A 19,954-nucleotide genomic window follows, 5' to 3' on the forward strand; every position below is an offset into this window, starting at 1 on the left:
TTAAGAAAAGGCAGGTGAGTTGGGGCGGATGTGATAAGAATGGGGGTGATCTGATCTGTTGTTGGTTTTCGACTTCTTGGGATGATACGTTTTGGGGGGTAAGTGATCATCCTTACTGTTCATGCATCTAGTTCAAGGGTGATCATCCAATGGGATAACAGGGTCTTCCTCTATTTTTTTTATCTAAATACAGATGAAAAGTGTCCAGTGAACAGCGATTATCCCTTTGATTGATAAGCGTGTTAAGCATGCTAATATTTTCTTCCACGATCATCTATATGCACCTGCCTTTTCTTAATGGACTTTCACTGAGTGGATCACCATTTGATACTTTGTTTAAGTGGACTCTTAAGTAATTTCATTTATATTTTAACATATATGGTATTTTTTCACTAGCACCGCTAATGTTTTAGAAATTTTTCTTTGACAGGTAATTTTTCTCCTTCATTGATATGGCTGATGAGGCAGCACTGATAGGCAGCACTTATATGCACTGGTAGGTGACACTTGTGGGCACGGCATAGCAGCAATGGCTCTCTGTGATCGGAACCAATGTCCCTCTAACAGAAGCCGCTAATCAGCTTTTTTTTCTCAGCGTGAGGGAAAAAAGACGATTACGATCTTCTGTTTACATCACATGATCAGCTGTCATTGGCTGACAGTGATCACGTGGTAAGGGGTTGGGATCGGCCCCTTACTCTGATCTGTAATCAGCTCAGTCTCATTGACTCACTGATCACAGAGTGATGTGGAGCATTATCGGGACGTATATTGACAACCTCTCGGCAATTAAGGCTTGCGCTGTAGCCGTCTTTCAGCTATAGTGCGGGAGGGAGGTGGTTAAATTTGTATATATTTTTTTTCCGTAAATTTTATTGAAGTTTGCCAAGTTACATACAAACAATAGTTACATATGGAAGTACACAACATGTAACGGGAGCAACTAAACATATCAAAACAAAGTATATTGCAGAACATGTGTATTCCACTACAGGTAATATAAATCAGGAAATGCGGATATAGGCAAAGTAATTCTATGAGTTGGTCGGAGATCACATATGTGGGGGTGTATAAGAGGAAGGCCAACCGAGATTCTCTTTCATCTATTTGTAACGTCAATGGACTTCACTTGAGGTTGGAAATTTGTTGAAGGCATTGACCAAATGAGGGAGTGAGATATCGGGGAAGGTCTTATAGTAGCTTACCGGGAGACCGTTGGGACCCGGGGTTTTCCCAGGCTTCATTTGTTTCAGGGCGTTTAGGGTCTCTTCAACAGATATTGGGGAGTTTAGTTCAGAGGACTCCTCACTTGTGAGGGGAGTGGGAGAATAATCTTGTAAAAATGTACGGATAGCATTCACGCGGTCAGTCGGGGTTGTAGTCTGTTGTGGGGAGGGGAGGTTATATAAGTCTGAGAAGTAGTGAACAAATTTGTTCATTATGTCTTCCGTCTTGTACAGTGTTTCTCCCATGGTGCTTTTGAGTGCATGTATGGTGTGTGCCGCTCTCTTGGCCTGGAGGGCCCCTGCTAGCATCTTTCCTGACTTGTTACTATATTCATAGAAGACTTTCTGGGAGAGGGTGAAATTTAGTTTCATGTTTTTGTGCAGCTCTCCCAGAAGTTCTTCCCGCGTATTCGTTAGCTCTGCTAGTACATCGGCCGCTAGAGAAGCTTTATGTTTTTTTTCTAAACTATGTATGCATTTAGTCAACTCATCAATACGTGCTCTTCTAAGTTTGTGCCGTGTGGCTGCTAGAGAGATGAAGCCCCCCCTGATGACACATTTGTGGGCCGCCCAAAGCACAATTGGTGGGGTCTTCCACAGAATTTTCGGAAAAGTAAGTGGAAAGGCTTTGGGAAATTCTTTGTACATTATCAGTGTCTGTAAATGTAGGGAATTGTCGAGGCGCCCAATGCGGGCCACAGTGTCCAGGATAGATAAGGTCATGGAGATCGGATTGTGATCCGATAAGATCTTGGGTTCAATAGTGGCTTTGGTTAAGAAGGAAAGTTCGTTCTGGGATATGAAAAGGTAATCAAGTCTTGAATATTTATTGTGGGGTGGGGAGAAAAAGGTGAAGTCTTTTTCGTTGGGATGCAATGTGTGCCACGAGTCATGCAGTAACAGGTCATGAAATTGTGATTTAATCACGTGGAGGGTCTTATATGCCAAGGTGGAAGCGCCAGAAGAGGTGTCGGGGGGGGTTAGGGGCAACATTCAAGTCCCCGCCGACAATAAGGGCGCCGGATTGGAACAAGGTTAGGTGTTGGAAGGTATTATGAAGAAAGGTGACTTGATGCATGTTAGGCGCATATATGTTTGCAATGGTGATGGGCCTGTTGTAGAGCGTACCTTTCAGGAATAGAAATCTGCCCTGTGCGTCTTTCTTAACGTCAGAAACTTGGAGTGGACAGTGTCGTGAGATTAAGATAGATACTCCTTTGGATTTGGCCTCTGCATTGGGTGCGTGATAAACCGTGGGAAAGTGTTTGCTATATAGTTTTGGAATGCTATCAGTTCTGAAGTGAGTTTCTTGAATAAGAACAATATGAGCTTTGGAATGTTGTAGAGCGGATAGAAGTTTTGTTCGCTTTTCAGGCGTGTTAAGACCTTGGATGTTTATAGAGCATAATTTAAGCTGTTGGTGAAGAGGGGTCGCCTGTTGCGATGTTGGGATTGAGCTCATGATTACCACCTGGGGGGGTGGGGGATTTAGGAGGGAGAGCGCGCAGCACAGTGTCGGTGTGAACAGACGAAGTGAGGGACGGTGACTACCACCGGAAAACCGATGAAACAATGGGAAGGGGATAAATCCCTGTCTCGATATCAGGAAGATCAGCGTGTACAGTTGGGTGTACACGCAGGTGTACAGCGTGGGGACAGCAAACCCACCCTATACAGGATGAACTTACTGCAAGCCGCTGCCGTGTGGGGGTCGGCTGTAACTCGACCGAGAAGAATGAATTAGGATTACCGCTAACAAGCTGACTCATGACTCCAGAGGCTAAAGAAGGAGGAGAGATATAACTCTAGGAGCTGGGGGTAGGGGGAGCGTGCATCGTGGTGGCAGACTAGGTGTGCGGAAATACCTAAGGGAGATGTACTCTGGTGTACCATATCAGTGTTAGAGCATACTTATATATAAGAAATGGGTCTCAAAATGAGGGGTAAAACCACTGACTGGACTAGCCACCCAGGACCATAAAAAGGCCTAGTTGGCTAGTGCAGGGCAAATAGCCTAAACGTTCAATAACTATAACATCGTATCAGTAACAAACATGGACTATAACATTCGGATAATGCAATAAACAAACATACCCACTACTGTTGTAAGGGCCAGTGCGAGAATCCCCCTTAAAGGATTCTAGAACACTGTTGTATTATTTAGACAGCAAGCAGTCCGGGTGGAAGGAGGTCCCTTACAGACAGAGAGATACGAAAGCATAACGTTATTGCAAACCTGTGGGAAATAGGGAAACAACCCATAGCGTGTTGTCCTGGCCGATAATGAGGAGCAGACTTCCTGGAGGATTATGTTGGGTGCAGGAGGCTCATCCAGATTTAAAGATCATAGTAGACCCCTTAGGTGGCACCGTCTGGAGCGACAGACGGTGCTACAGCATGCCAGGCCCGTAAAGAGGGGAGGGTGCAATTCCTCTGATGGTTGAACATTGAGGTGGCGCCTTACTTCAACTGAACCATATGAACTATGAAGGCTGGGACAGGTATATGTAGAGTGTCAGCGTCGGTATAATCAAGTAAGGAGAAATTCCGAGTGCCAGTGTGTGTCCGAAGTAGGTAGGCGCTAGCAAGGTGGAGTTCTCTGACGACATCTTGCGATGGGCGGGCAGCTTGCCGGACGGAGTTGTGGGGGTTGTAGTATGAACTTCTATGATCCGGAGCCTTACGGAATGTGTTCACTCAGCAAAGTCACTTCCATGTACCCTATGCAGGGAAAGTGACCAAAATCTGCAGATTGATTGACCGTCTTCTATATCATAGCTAAAGTTAGAATCGGCTCAGTTATTAATCAACGAGACGGTCGCAGTGTTAGGGTCGGAGCGATTAACATTAAAACAGTGAAACAAACTGTAAAGTGTAACCTTAACAAGAAGTCAGTTATAAAGGTACTTGGGAGCACAGTCAGTGATCTCTTCTAGCTCTCCGGGAACTTGGAGTGTAGAAAGGACTGTGATTGCGGCGCGGGCCCCTGGGCGTACCTCGGGTGTCCGAGGCAGACGGAGATCTGCGCCGACGAAAGCTACTAGCTTGAGCATCCATGGGCTCGGCCGAAGGTGGATCTTTTTTCACCGCAGAGCGACAGAAGTCAGCAAACCAGTTGGGCACCTCAACTAGTGGAATGTTGAGGGTGCGACAGAAGTGTGGTAGGTCTTCAGGTACTTTCAAGTGCGCATTGCGACCCAGAGCGGAAGCCGATAGACAAAATGGGAATTTCCATTTGTAAGCGATTCCGTTGGCGCGGAGCACATCTAGTAAGGGTCTCAAGTCTCTCCGGTGTTGCAGTGTGATGCTAGAGAGGTCTTGATAAATTTGGATCATAGAACCAGCATGTGAAATTTGTGGCACTCCCCTAGCCTGTTTGAGGATATCTTCTTTGAGCTTGAAATCTGAGAGGCAACATACTATATCCTGGGGAGGGTCCTTGTCTCTGCCTTTAGGCTTTAATGCACGATGAATTCTATCCATGGCTATGGGGGTTTGTGGAGGCCTATTCAGCAGGCTGTTAAAAATGCTAGTTACAGAGGGTAAAAGTTGGTCTCCCTCAATCGTTTCCGGAAGGCCTTGGACACGCAGATTGTGGCGTCTCCCCCTGTTGTCAAGATCTTCCATATGGATATGTACCGCTCGTAATTGTAGGGTGTGTGTATCCACCTGATGAGTCATCTTGTTGTGAGTTCTGCTTGGACAGTGCATCTTCCATCACTCCCACCCTGTCAGTCAGGGATCGGATATCTAATCGGAGCTCTGAAATGGCCGCCGCGAGGGTGTCCTTGATGTCCGCTGCGATGGTCCTCAGATCATGGATGCTGAGATGTGGCTGTGAGGATGGCATGGCATGCTGTGGGCTCTCGTTCCCTACCACTAATGCTGAGGGGGAAGTTAGTGGCATGCTGTTCGGGGAGGATGCCCAGTCCTGAATAAGGCCGTGTTGAGCGGTCGCCATGTTCCCTCTATTCGCACGAAACAAGTCGGGGATAGTGCTGTTGAAATTGCACGAATTCCCTCAGGGAGAGCGGGAGCGTGATGCCGATGAGTTCCGCGATGCAGTCCCCATTAGAGATCCTGTGTGAGACGGCTAATACCTCCGATAATCAGATAGCACGTCGTGAGGCAGTGGGAGCTTGGAGACTAAACGTCCATCTTCCAGTCAGGTCAGGCCACGCCCCCGGTTAAATTTGTATTAAACCAAAAATGTAATATATTGCAGCTTACCAATCATTAGCTGTGATTGCTGCATTAGCTTCTATTTTTTTACCCTATGTTTTCAGCTGGTGATCTGCCCAGAAACACACATCCTGTATTAGAGTGCCCTCACTCTGGATGAAGGAGAATAGGGGGCACCTTTGGACAGCAGCATTGTCAGTCTGGGGCAGGGGATAGATATATTATCAGATTTAGATATACTAACAAATTGAGGCCAAACTCCAGCTAACACTTCATAAGCAGTTACAGCAACAGTTTTTTTTTTCCTTTTGGGATAAATGTTTTACATAAATAAAACTGATTATTTTAAGCACCCCTGTCAGTGGTAAATGCTTTGTCGCATCCCTCAAACTGCTACATCTGCAAGAGAGTGAACATTTGTGAAAAAAAGACAAAAAAAAATAATAATGCAGTTGTCACATCTAATTGGTAAGCTGCAATGTAATAAATGTTTGCTTTTGGGTTTAACACTACTTTAACCACCATAGTCCTGGGCTCTTATACCCCCTTCGTGCCCAGACCAATTTTCAGCTTTCAGTGCTCTTACACTTTGAATGACAATCACTCAGTAACACTTTACCCATATTAATAATTTGTTCACACAAATAGAGCTTTCTTTTGGTGGTATATAATCACCACTGGGTTTTTATTTTCTGTACTATAAACAAAAAAAGACTAAAAATGTAAAAAAAAAACATGTTTTTCTTAGTTTCTGTTATAAAATTTTGCAAATAAGCAATTTTTCTCCATACATTTTGACCAAAATGTATACTGCTATATGTCTTTGGTAAAAATAGCCCAAATCAGTGTATATTCAAATCAGTGTATATTATTTGGTCTGTTTGAAAGCTATAGGCTGGGTTCACACTGATACACCACAACTGTTGTAAGACTGTCATCCCACTTTGCCCTCCTACATCGACTTGAATGAACAAGATAAGATTTTGCTCCGACTTTGAAATAGTGAGACTTGTCCTTTAACCAATCAAAACAATCGCAGTGTGACATACATTCCTTTTACTGCTGCTGTAATCCCCGTGTCGGATGTGACAAGTTGGATGGTTAGGACAAGGATCCTACTTTGATTCGACTTCAATGATAGTCAATGGGCTGAAGTAGGATCAAAATCAGACCAAAATAGTGCAGGAACCTTTTTCAAAGTCGGACCAACTTGTGTCCGACCAGTTAAATCTGCTCTCATAGGGAACCATTGATTTGCACACGTCATGCGACATGAGCTCCCAATGTTGGAGCGTTTGTTGTACAAGTGTGAACCTGGCCATAGAGTCTATAAGCACACCTGATGTACTGACAATATATCTAATTTCTTGAGGCCCTAACATGCCAGGACAGTAGAAATACCCCCCAAATGACCCTTTTTGGAAAGTAGACAGTCCCAGGTATTTAGTAAAGGCATGGGGAGTTTTTTTTTTTTTTTCACAAAGGTGCCACAAGTTATTTCTCACACACAGCATAGGCATACTTATAATTAAACCCCAAAACACATTCTGCTATATCTCATGAGTATGGGGATACCATGTGTTTGAGACTTTTTCACAACATAGATGCATAGAGGGTCCCAAAATCCAAGGAGGACATTCAGGCTTTCCATGGGCATACATTACAAATTTAATTTCCTTAGTGCCTATCACATTTTTGGAGGCCCTGGAGCACCAGGATAGTGTAAACACAAAAAAATACCCCATTTTGGAAAGCAAACACATCAAGGCATTTTGTGAAAGGCACAGTGAGTAATTTTTTACCAACATTTTTGGAAAATGCAAAAACTAAAATGAAAATGTTTATTTTTTATTTATATTTATTTTTTGCTCAAAGTTGCCAATTTATAAGATACACCCCAAAATACATTCTGCAACTCCTCCTGAGTATGGCGATACCACATATGGGAGACTTTTTCAGTGGCTGGGCTGATATTAACCACTTCAGCTTTAGACCTCCTTTGGCACTTTTGGATTACATTATTATATATATATACACACAGTATCTCACAAAAGTGAGTACACCCCTCACATTTTTGTAAATATTTTATTATATATTTTCATTTGACAACACTGAAGAAATTACATTTTGCTACAATGTAAATTAGTGAGTGTACAGCTTGTATAACAGTGTAAATTTGCTGTCCCCTCAAAATTACTCAACACACAGTCATTAATGTCTAAACTGCTGGCAACAAAAGTGAGTACACCCCAAATTGGGCCCAATTAGCCATTTTCCCTTCTCTGTGTCATGTGACTCATTAGTGTTACAAGGTCTCAGGTGTGAATGGGGAGCAGATTTGTTAAATTTGGTGTTATTCCTCTCACTCTCTTATAACTGGTCACTGGAAGTTCAACATGGCACCTCATAGCAAAGAACTCTCTAAGGATCTGAAAAAAATAATTGTTGTTCTACATAAAGATGACATCATCTCTCTGCCTGCCCCGCTTCACTGCTCTCCTGCCCTCAATAAATGGACCAGTGCTGCCAGCCTGCCACCAATGCAGCGACAATGCATATTTGTTGGCGCTGGCATGGCAAGTTACAATCCACATCAGTTGGCAAGTGACAATCCACATCTAGTGGCAGGTGATGTGGCAAGTGACAACCCACATCTAGTGGCAGGTGACGTGGCAAGTGACAATCTGCAAATGGTGGCAGGTGATGTGGAAAGTGACAATCCACATCTGGTGCCAGGTGACAGTGGCAAGTGACAATCCACATCTGGTGCCAGGTGACAGTGGCAAGTGACAATCCATATCTGGTGGCAGGAGATATGGCAAGTGACAATCCATATCTAGTGGCAGGTGATGGAGGCAAGTAAGAAGCTGCATCTGGTGACAGACGACGGTGGTAAATGACAAACTGCATCTGGTAACAGGCGATAGTGGCAAGTGACACACTGCATGTGGTGGCAGGAGATGTGGCAAGTGACACGCCCAGGGCTCCAACTGATTCTGCATTATGGTGAGTTGAAACACTTGTTTACCACTGGTGTGCCCCTCCCCCACACTTGTGGGCCTGCAAAAGGTTGGTGACTGCTGCTATGGGCTCTAGCCCCAGATCTTTTGAAAAACCTAGCAACGCCCCTGACCTAGGCTATAAGAAGTATACCAAGACCCTGAAATTGAGCTGAAGCATGGTGACCAAGACCATACAGCAGTTTAACAGGGCAGGTTCCACTCAAAACAGGCCTCGCCATGGTCAACCAAAAAAGCGAAGTGCACGTGCTCAGCGTCATATCCAGAGTTGTCTTTGGGAAATAGATGTATGAGTTCTGCCAGCCTTGCTGCAGAGGTTGAAGGGGTGGGGGGGTCAGCCTGTCAGTGCTCAGACCATATGCTGCACACTGCATCAAATTGTTCTGCATGGCTGTTGTCCTAGAAGGATGCCTTTTCTAAAGATGATGCAGAAGAAAGCCTGCAAACAGTTTGCTGAAGACAAGTAGACTAAGGACATGGATTACTGGAACCATATTCTGTGGTCTGATGAGAGCAAGATAAACTTATTTGGTTTAGATGGTGTCAAGTGTGTGTGGCGGGCAACCAGGTCAGGAGAACAAAGACAAGTGTGTCTTGCCTACAATCAAGCATGGTGGTGGGAGTATCATGGTCTGGGGCTGCATGATTGCTGCAGGCACTGGGGAGCTACAGTTCATTGAGGGAACCATGAATGCCAACATGTACTGTGACATACTGAAGTAGAGCATGATCCCATTCCTTCGGAGACTGGGTCACAGGGCAGTATTCCAACATGATAACAAACCCAAATGCACCTCCAAGACGACCACTGCCTTGCTAAAAAAGCTGGGGGTAAAGGTGATGGACTGGCCAGGCATGGGGTCCCCCCAAATTCCATACCAGGCCCTTCAGGTCTGGTATGGATATTAAAGGGAACCCCGTGCCAAAATGTAAAAAAAAAAATGGCAAGGGAGTTCCCCCAAAAATCCATACCAGACCCTAATCTGAGCATGCAACCTAGCAGGCCGCAAGAAAAGGGGGGGGCGAGAGATCACCCCCCCTCCAGAACCATACCAGGCCACATGCCCTCAACATGGAGAGGGTGCTTTGGGGTAGCCAAAGCACTGTGTTCCCATGTTAATGGGGACAAGGGCGTCATCCCCACAACCCTTGCCCGGTGGTTGTGGGTTGTGGGGAAGAAGACTTTGTGGGACAGTTTTATTTTTTATTTTTTAATAAAGGACTTGTCCCCAAGCCGTGTCATGTCATTTTTACCATTTTCACTCTCTTTTTGTGAAATGGTAGGGGTACATTTGTACCCCGTTACCATTTCACACAGGGGGGTGGTTGGGATCTGGGGGTCCCCTTGTTAAAGGGGGCTTCCAGATTCTGATAAGCCCCTGCCCGCAGACCCCCACAACCACCGGGCAATAGTTGTGGGATGAAGCCTTAGTCCCCATCAACATGGGGACACGGTGCTTTGGGGGGTTACCCCAAAGCACCCTCCCATGTTGAGGGCATGTGGCTTGGTATGGTTCAGGAAGGGGCACTCTCTCATCCTCTACTCTTTTCCTGCAACCTGCCAGGCTGCGTGCTCAGATAAGGGTCTGGTATGGATTTTTGGGGGGACCCCCACGCCATTTTTTTTATTTTGGCACAGGGTTCCCCTTAATATCCATACCAGACCTGAAGGGCCAGGTTTGGAATTTGGGGGAACCCAACGCAATTTTTTTTTTACATTTTGGTTTGGGGGTTCCCCTTAATATTCATACCAGACCCAAAGGGCCTGGTAATGGACTGTGGGGGAATCACATGCCGTTTTTTTAAATGACTTTTATGTGTATTGCTGGGATCGACAATTCATTATAGCCGTAAATACTTTTAAATAACTTTTTTTCCTTTAGAAATGCATTTTTGTGCAGGAACTGTTGTAAACAAGGGAAAAATTTGCCATTTTACAGGCATACTATAGGCACCCCCCAGGTACGAAATTTAAAGAAATATTTCACCTTTATTGTTTCACTTTAAGCATTATTAAAACCACTGCTCCCGAAAAAACTGCAGTTTTTAAAACTCTTTTTTGCATTTATATATGTCCCCTGGGGCAGGACCTAGGTCCCCAAACACTTTTTATGACAATACCATGTATATAAACCTTTTAAAATTAGCACTTTTGATTTCTCCCATAGACTTTTCAGGGGTGTTCCGCGGCTTTCAAATTTGCCGCAAACACTTCAAATTTTTCACTATTCAGTGAACAGGCGAACACCTGATGTTCGAGTCAAACTTACGTTCAACTCGAACATTGGGCTCATCCCTAGTCCCAGGGTGACTTTTTGTATTTTGTTCTGTAATATTGGGATGGAGGTATTCTTTGGGTGACACCAGACCTTTTCTCCCTTGTATTTGGTTTAGATGGTGTAATGGAAATTTGTAGGTTCTGTATATAATTGTATTCTATTTAATATGTATTGCATGATGCCCTCACTGTGCACACGGCACTAACAATGTTTTCAGTACATGTTTTGCATTCTTTCAAGTCATGATTAGAATTAGCCTGCCTATGTAACGCCCCTTGTTACCATAAATGTACAATTGTAATATTAATGTGATACCTACGTAATCATGTGTATAAAAACCTTCACATGCGTCATAATAAAGAACGGTTATTTGGAAAGATGCTGAGTGTATCTTTTGTGTCTGTTCCCTACTGCAGTAGTTATTAATTTGGAACCACTAATCAATATGAGGATAGGAGTTGCCTATCATCAAAATATCCATTTCAGGTGGCAAAGCCAGCCCAGCAGGGGTTATCAGGTGACCCTGAGTATCCGAAACGAGGAGCTTGAGACGATCCGGGAATTTCTGATAATCAGCCGGCTGAGGTAAGCCTTTTGCTTACATTTGAGTTATCAGACTTCCTTGATCGGTAAGGCATTTTCGGGACAAAGGGTACCTATTTTACTCCCCTTAATCGAACTGTATTGATTGGTGGTTATATGTTATGTTGTCACTGTCTACTGTCCATCAGAGTGTTATAGAGAAAGGGAAGAATAGTGCTGTTCACAGGTATATGTAGTACATCTGCTAGATAAAGTAGTTTAGAGGCAAAAGGGTATAGGCACACGTAGAGAAGACTGGCCAGTCATTATGGGCATTAAATTAAGTAAGGGAATGACGGGTAAGAGACCCTCAAAAATGCCCAGCGCAAGAGGAGCGCTATATATGAACCGAAGATATGGCTCCGCCTATACTGAGCCCCTAGATTAATGGTTAAAGTGGACAGAGATCCACAAAGGGTAACTGGGTTACCACCAAAGTCCACAGGGACAAAGAATCATGCAGAGTATACAGCTAGAGAAACAGCTATTTATGTGAGCAGGATGGATCAAGAGTGACATTAACATTAGACAGAAAGGGACTTTTTGATGTTAAGTTGTGGGCTGAATTTAGGGTCAGGCACTACAACTAGTAAAGTCAAGAAACAGTAAAGAGAGTTAAAACAGAATGCTTTATATGATGTCAGAGAGGGAAGATGGGATGAGCACTATGGCTGCCCGTCTTATCATAGAAGGTAGAGTAAGTGAAATATGGTATTACAATACATTGGATGCAAAGGATATCAGAACAAAATAAAGAAAGCAGAAATTTAAGCAAGGAAGTATTAAAAAGCGTTAAAAGAAAGTAAGAGAATGATAGGCATGTGTTGTGTACAAATGGGAATAATGTAAGCGATTTTAGAGATATATTTGAGTATGTTTGTGAATGCTGGAACCTTTAGTTCTATCGCTTGTGTCATGTACGTAGATGTGACCCCCTCCTTTGTGCTCTCCTGAAAGAATGTGGCTGACATGAGAGATTGGTGATAAGCTGGAAGGACACCATGCCAATTTCAATTTTTTAGACAAAACATTTATAACAAAATGTGCCGGGTTAACGAATCTAATGATAAACAATGTGATCACAATTATTTTTGAATCTGTTTTCCAAACATTGTAAAATGAAGGTTACAAATTAACCGTGTCTTACACAAATTTAATATCCTGTGATAGTGGAAACAGTGCATTAAAAAAAAAAAAGAGAGAAATTGAGTAAAATGAAGTAATATGTCCCCCTTTAAGGACATTTATCTGTGCATATATATTAGTGTGTGATATTGAAATTATCATATGAGTATTAATTTCTAATATGAGTTTAACAATTTTATTAATAAATATAGATATATTGAAACTGGTTTAGACAACCTTTGGTTGGAAATGAAATCCAGGTTAATGGGGAAATTGGTAAAAAAGGAATTTGTTTAGATTAACCACTTAACAACCGCCCATTGCCGATTAACGGCATCAGGGCGGTTGTTTAACTCTAAGAGGCCGTTAATTAACGGCCTCCTAGAATTCTGCTCTCGCGCGCCCCCTGGGGCGCGCACACGAGAGCATCCGTGACCGCTGGGTCCAGTGGACCCGGCGCATCACGAATCACGGTAAACGGCCGCTCATCGCGGCCGTTTACCACGTGATCGCTCCGTCAAATGACGGAGTGATCACTTGTAAACAAGCCGGCGTCATGTTATGACGCCGGTTCCTCCCTCCCCCTCTCTGTACCGATCGGTACAGCGGAGGGGGAAGAGATCGGTGTCAGCAGCGATGTGGGCTGCATCTGCAGTGCCCACATCGCTGCTCACCGAAAATTAACCCCTCAAATCCCTGCAAATACTCTGCATTACTCTGCAATTCCCTGCAAATACTCTGCATTACTCTGCAATTCCCTGCAAATACTCTGCATTACTCTGCAATTCCCTGCAAATACTCTGCATTACTCTGCAATTCCCTGCAAATACTCTGCAATTCCCTGCAAATACTCTGCAATTCCCTGCAAATACTCTGCAATTCCCTGCAAATACTCTGCATTGCCCTGCAACACTCTGCATTGCCCTGCAACACTCTGCATTGCCCTGCAACACTCCGCAATGCCCTGCAACACTCCGCAATGCCCTGCAACACTCCGCAATGCCCTGCAACACTCCGCAATGCCCTGCAACACTCCGCAATGCCCTGCAACACTCCGCAACGCTCTGCAATACCCTGCAACACTCTGCAACACCCGCCAATACCCTGCAACACTCTGCAATGCTCTGCAACCCCCGCCGATACCCTGCAACACTCTGCAATGCTCTGCAACCCCCGCCGATACCCTGCAACACTCTGCAATGCTCTGCAACCCCCGCCGATACCCTGCAACACTCTGCAATGCTCTGCAACACCCGCCAATACCCTGCAACACTCTGCAATGCTCTGCAACACCCGTCAATACCCTGCAATGCTCTGCAACGCAGTACTCTGCAACACCATGCTCTGAGATACCCAGCCATAGTCGGTGATACCCTGCAATACCCAGCCATAGACATCTCCCGCCGCCCTCCGCCCTCCGGTGCTTCTACCGAATCGCTAATACGATCAAAGCCAGAATCTTTTTTTTTTTCAGGCTTCCCAGCTTAGAGGTGAGATGTGGGTCTTATTGACCCCACATCTCACTGTAAAGAGGACCTGTCATGCCATATTCCTATTACAAGGGATGTTTACATTCCTTGTAATAGGAATAAAAGTGATCAAAAAATTATTTTTGGGGAAAAAAATGTCAAACTAAAATAAATAAAGTAAAATGAACAATAAAAAAAAAATGTTTTTTTTAAAGCGCCCCTGTCCCCATGTGCTCGCATGCAGAAGCGAACGCATGCGTAAGTCCCGCCCACATATGAAAACGGTGTTCAAACCACACATGTGAGGTATCGCTGCGAACGTTAGAGCGAGAAAAATAATTCTAGCCCTAGACCTCCTCTGTAACTCAAAACATATAACCAGTAAAAAAAATGTAAATCGTCGCCTATGGGGATTTTTAAGTAGCGACGTTTGCCGCCATTCCACGAGCGTGTGCAATTTTGAAGAGTGACATATTAGGTATCTATTTACTCAGCGTAACTTCATCTTTCACATTATGCAAAAATTGGGCTAACTTTACTGTGTTTTTTTTTTTTTTAAGCACAAAACAGTTTTTTTTCCAAAAAAAAGCATTCGAAAAATTACTGCGCAAATACCGTGCGAGATAAAAAGTTGCAAAGACCACCATTGTATTCTCCAGGGCGTTTGCTAAAAAAACATATATAATGTTTTGGAGTTCTATGTAATTTTCTAGCAAATAAATGATGATTTTTACATGTAGGAGAGAAATGTCAGAATTGTCCTGGGTGCTCCAGAACGCCTGATGGCGCTCCCTGCATGTTGGGCCTCTGTATGTGGCCACGCTGTGTAAAAGTCTCACACATGTGGTATCACCATACTCGGGAGTAATAGCAGAATGTGTTTTGGGGTGTAATTTGTGGTATGCATATGCTGTGTGTGAGAAATAACCTGATAATATGACAATTTTGTGAAAAAAAAAAAAAAAGTAAAAAGAATCTTGATTTTGCAAAGAATTGTGGGAAAAAATGACAACTTCAAAAAACTCATCATGCCTCTTACTAAATACCTTGGAATGTCTTCTTTCCAAAAAGGGGTCATTTGGGGGGTATTTGTACTTTTCTGGCATGTTAGGGTCTCAAGAATTGAAATAGGCCGTCAGTCCTTCAGGTGTGATCAATTTTCAGATATTGGCACCATAGCTTGTGGACGCTATAACTTTCACAAAGACCAAATAATATCCACCAATTTGTACTTATTTTTACCAAAGATATGTAGTAGTATAAATTTGGGCCAAAATTTATGAAGAAAAAATTTCTAATCTGCTAAATTTTCTAACAGAAACAAAGAAAAATTTGTTTTTTTACAGAATTTTCGGTATTTTTTCTTTTATAGCACAAAAAAAAAAAACCCAGCAGTGATTAAATACCACCAAAAGAAAGCTCTATTTGTGTGAAAAAAAGGACAAAAATTTCATATAGGTCCAGTGTTGCATGACTGAGTAATTGTCATTCAAAATGCGAGAGCACCGAAAGCTGAAAATTGGTCTGGTTATTAAGGGTGTTTAAGTGCCCAGTGGTCAAGTGGTTAAGATAACAATTTTGTAATTTTACATTTATTGAGTGGAAAGAAAAAAAAGATTAAGATGAGGTTGTTAATTTGAATACAGCTGCAATAATGTTTAACAAAGCCAAGATGAATGGGATACATAAGGAAGTTTTTCTACAGAAATTAAATCTTAAAGTCTGATAATAACTTAATGTGCAGTCCATGATGTGAGAGTAATAATAACATGTAAATATAACAGACCCATCACATCAAGTCCATACACCCTGTTAGGATAGCTACTGCCTGCAGCCAGTTGGTTTATAGTTTTTGATGGCCAAGTGCTTTCTGGTCCGTCATACATATTGTTGGTCCTTTTGTTTTTAAGTATTTTTATTTTTGAAATCCAAAGCAGAATGTGTGGATTGTGAAATGTGTGCCCCTTTTCCTTGTAAGTGCAGTGGGTATAAGTAGAAGAATATTTTGGATTTATGGACATCTCTGCATGACTGCAGGGTATTCTTATCATTTATTATAATATTGTCAGGAAAAAGTTGTCTTTTTGAAACATGAAAATGGAGTTCTTACACAAACAGCATGATAGAAACAAGCCATTGTTATATTTATGCAAGCTGGACCCAGTAATCAAGGGTTCACTCCGATGTATCAGAGCTGTAGCTTTATGCAAAGTTGCTATTAGACAAAGTTACAGATATTATTATGGTTGAATATTTAATTTTTAATAGTCCGACATTCTGCACAGCAAATATATAGCTAAGTGTTTGTCTAATGAAAGGTTCAAAATATGAATTTGTTTTGTGTGTTTATGTACAAATCTAACAATGAAAAATGTGTACATTTGAATCCAGCCACCTTATTGCCTCTATTGGAGGAGGCTGGAGACAAAGAAAAAGCACATGTGTTAAATTGATGACATGGGAATCAGCTGCTGTGAGCCCAGTGCAGGACACACTCCCTGAAGATCCGAGTATTTACTTTTTTGTAGTGTTATTCCTGGTTTTATACTGAGGATGAAGTTTATCACCCAGAAGGATTCCCTGTATTCAGAGTCATTGGATACTTTTTCCCCAGCTCAAGAAGCAGAGCTCCATGTTTTAGAAAAGCCTGTGAGCTATAAAAAGAGTATATATTTATATAGATAGTCAAGATATAGAGAGCTTTTGGTTCCATTTGAAGGGCCAGAAGTTTGTTTTTACTTCGGCGGGTAAACCACTCAAGCATGCTAAGTTAATTTGATTGGCTGTTTTCAGCCTTCTAGGTTCTTTCTGAGGAAGCCATACTAACAGTAAAACTCACACATGGAAGCAGACCAGGCGACTCTAAGGATGCTGCATTTACAGCCCCGGACACTTGCTGGGTCTGTGCAACTCACAGATTCCACCCTAGTTCTGGCCCAGTATAGCTGGGATTAATAATTCAACTTTAAGGACCCCAGAACGAGAAGCACAAGTGGTCCACAGAGGGCATCTTCTTACGAAACAGGACTTTGGAAAAGGTGATCATTTATGTTTGCCAGACACTCTTTTCCCTTCAGCTTGACACGTGGACCGTGTCATCAGTCACAAGTAGTTATGGCTGCCTTAGTAAATGAGCGTGGGATAGAGCCAGGGTTCTCCACAGTTGTTTTTATAAAATACCACTTCTTATTTTACCTGTTACCAAAGGTGTTACCAAAAGCTGAACATCCCTTCCAGAAATAACAAAAAGATATATCCAGATGCCCAAGTCAAGATCTTACGAGTATGTATTTTGTTTGTATGGACATGTTTTCTGGATGTCCAGTGGCAAATGCTACTGCAAAGGCCACAGTAAAAAAGTGTTATCAGAAGTAGTTTGTAAGTACAGAGAGTGCAGAATCTACAGAGAGTAACAGAGGAAATCATTTTTATAGGAGAGTCCTTACTAGAAGTTTTGAGGTTTTATTTTTACACCCCCTACTGTCTACAATGTAGAGGACAAAGTAGAGTAAGAAAATAGAAAACTTTTGCCTGAATGTTTTATTATATTTTATCAAGCCCGTAATGGGATGTTGGACTCTCTCCCTATGGGATTTGGTTTAGGAGTGTGTTATTCACTTGCTTATATTTTGTCTCAGCAGCTGAAGTCCTCCATTCGGATCTCACAGAGAATCGTGCTGATTTTTTAAGGTTTTTGACAAACTCATTTATGTGTTTTCTCGACAATTCCAGAGCCTAAAAGTTTGGAAGGATCTAAAACTCAAGCCAGGTGACATTTGGATTGTTAAGAGACATTTATATATAAGGAAATGTTTGGAGACTCAGTACAGTGTCTATTTCATGTACAGTTTTGCAAAACTTGAAGGAAAAGTCACCTGGATCCACACCAGACACTGCAAAAATGACTAAATTAAAGAAATCTCTGTGTTTGATTTGTTTCCCTCTTGCGATCACAGTCTAGGGTACTTTTTGATTCAATTACTTTAATTGTAAGGGATACATATATTTGAAAAGTAGTTTAGCCATGTTGAAGTGATATTTGTCTTTTGTACCTCTTCCATTTTATGTAGAATTGTCTGTGTTTACATATGCTGATAAGTCAGCATACCAACAATTAAGCTAGAAGGCCATTCTGGCCACAGGAGTGTACAGCCAGTCCTCTGTAAATATGTCTTATCAATCATTTGTTTTTCACAGTGAAAAGACATTTTGTAATGAAAAAAGCTGCTCAGCTATTATTTTCTCCACAATGGAGTTTTTGCCTCTTTGGCCAGGACTACCTCCACCTAAGCGTGTGGAGGTTCCAGGTTAAAGGTGATAGCAGGTATGGTTAGTGATCAAAATATTGATCAAAAGAGAGGAGACTGTAATGGAAATTTGTAGGTTCTGTATATAATTGTATTCTATTTAATATGTATTGCATGATGCCCTCACTGTGCACACGGCACTAACAATGTTTTCAGTACATGTTTTGCATTCTTTCAAGTCATGATTAGAATTAGCCTGCCTATGTAACGCCCCTTGTTACCATAAATGTACAATTGTAATATTAATGTGATACCTACGTAATCATGTGTATAAAAACCTTCACATGCGTCATAATAAAGGAGAACGGTTATTTGGAAAGATGCTGAGCGTATCTTTTGTGTCTGTTACCTACTGCAGTAGTTATTAATTTGGAACCACTAATCAATATGAGTATAGGAGTTGCCTATCATCAAAATATCAATTTCAGATGGTGTCAAGCAACCTGGTGAGGAGTACAAAGACAAGTGTGTCTTGCCTATAGTCAAGCATGGTGGTGGGAGTGTCATGGTCTGGGGCTGCATGAGTGCTGCCGACACAGGGGAGCTACAGTTCATTAAAGGGAACAATGAATGAAAACATGTACTCTGACATACTGAAGCAGAGCAACATGATAATGACCTCAAACACATCCCCAAGACAACTACTGCCTTGCTAAAGAAGCTGATGGTAAAGGTTATGGACTGGCCAAGCATGTCTCTAGATTTAAACCCTATTGAGCATCTGTGGGGCATCCTCCAAGCAAGTTGTAATTTCTCCAGTGCTGTCACATGAAAATAACATATTTGCAAAAATGTGATGTGTGTGTATATATATATATATATATATATATATATATACATATATCTATCTATATATATATATATATATATATATATATGCCTCGCTGGACAGGGCGGTCAGCGGTAAGGTGCATATTACCGCATATTACCGCTGACTCATGGTCCAGCAGGCATTACCTATCTTTCACGGCCCATTGGGTCACTCTGTCCTCGGAACCAGCTGTGCTCCGTAGGCGTTCAAGGGGCTACGCAAGTATGCAGGCAAAAAGATGCCATGCCGTGCTTGTGCTGGTTTGTTTGGGGGACAGGAGCCACGCTGGGGCAGATATTTTGGCAGCTCTGCAGGGGCAGGTCGAGAGGTGGTTGACACCATGCCAGCTTAAGCCAGGAATGGTGGTTTGCAACAATGGCACCAACCTACTCTCCGCCCTCCGACAGGGACAACTAACCCATGTGCCCTGTGTGGCTCACGTCCTTAACCTGGTGGTGCAGCGGTTCTTGAGCAGGTACCCAGGCTTACAGGATGTCCTGAGGCAGGCCAGAAAAGTCTGTGTGCATTTCCGCCAATCATTTAATTCCAGTGCTCGGCTGGCTAAGCTGCAAAAGGAGTTGAACCTGCCCAAGAACTGCCTTATGTGACATACCCACCAGGTGGAACTCAACATTGGCCATGCTGCAGCAGCTGCACACGCAGCAGAGGGCCATCAATGAGTACCTGTGCGACTACAGCACCAGGACAGGGCCAGGGGAGCTTGTTTTTTTTCTCACCACACCAGTGAGGCATGATCAGGGATGCATGCACTGTCCTGTCACCGTTTGAGGAGGCCACAAGGATGGTGAGCAGTGACAGTACATGCATCGGTAACACTGTACCTCTTGTCCACCTGTTGGAGCATACGCTGCGTGGAATAATGGACAGGGCACTTGAGGCAGAACAGAGGCAGGAAGAGGAGGACTTTCTTGCCTCTCAAGACCCCTTTATCC

Source organism: Lithobates pipiens, unplaced genomic scaffold, assembly GCF_037356315.1.
Source record: "Lithobates pipiens isolate NorthernLeopardFrog02 unplaced genomic scaffold, aLitPip1_a1.2 Scaffold_23, whole genome shotgun sequence".
In the NCBI taxonomy this organism is placed as follows: Eukaryota; Metazoa; Chordata; class Amphibia; order Anura; family Ranidae; genus Lithobates; species Lithobates pipiens.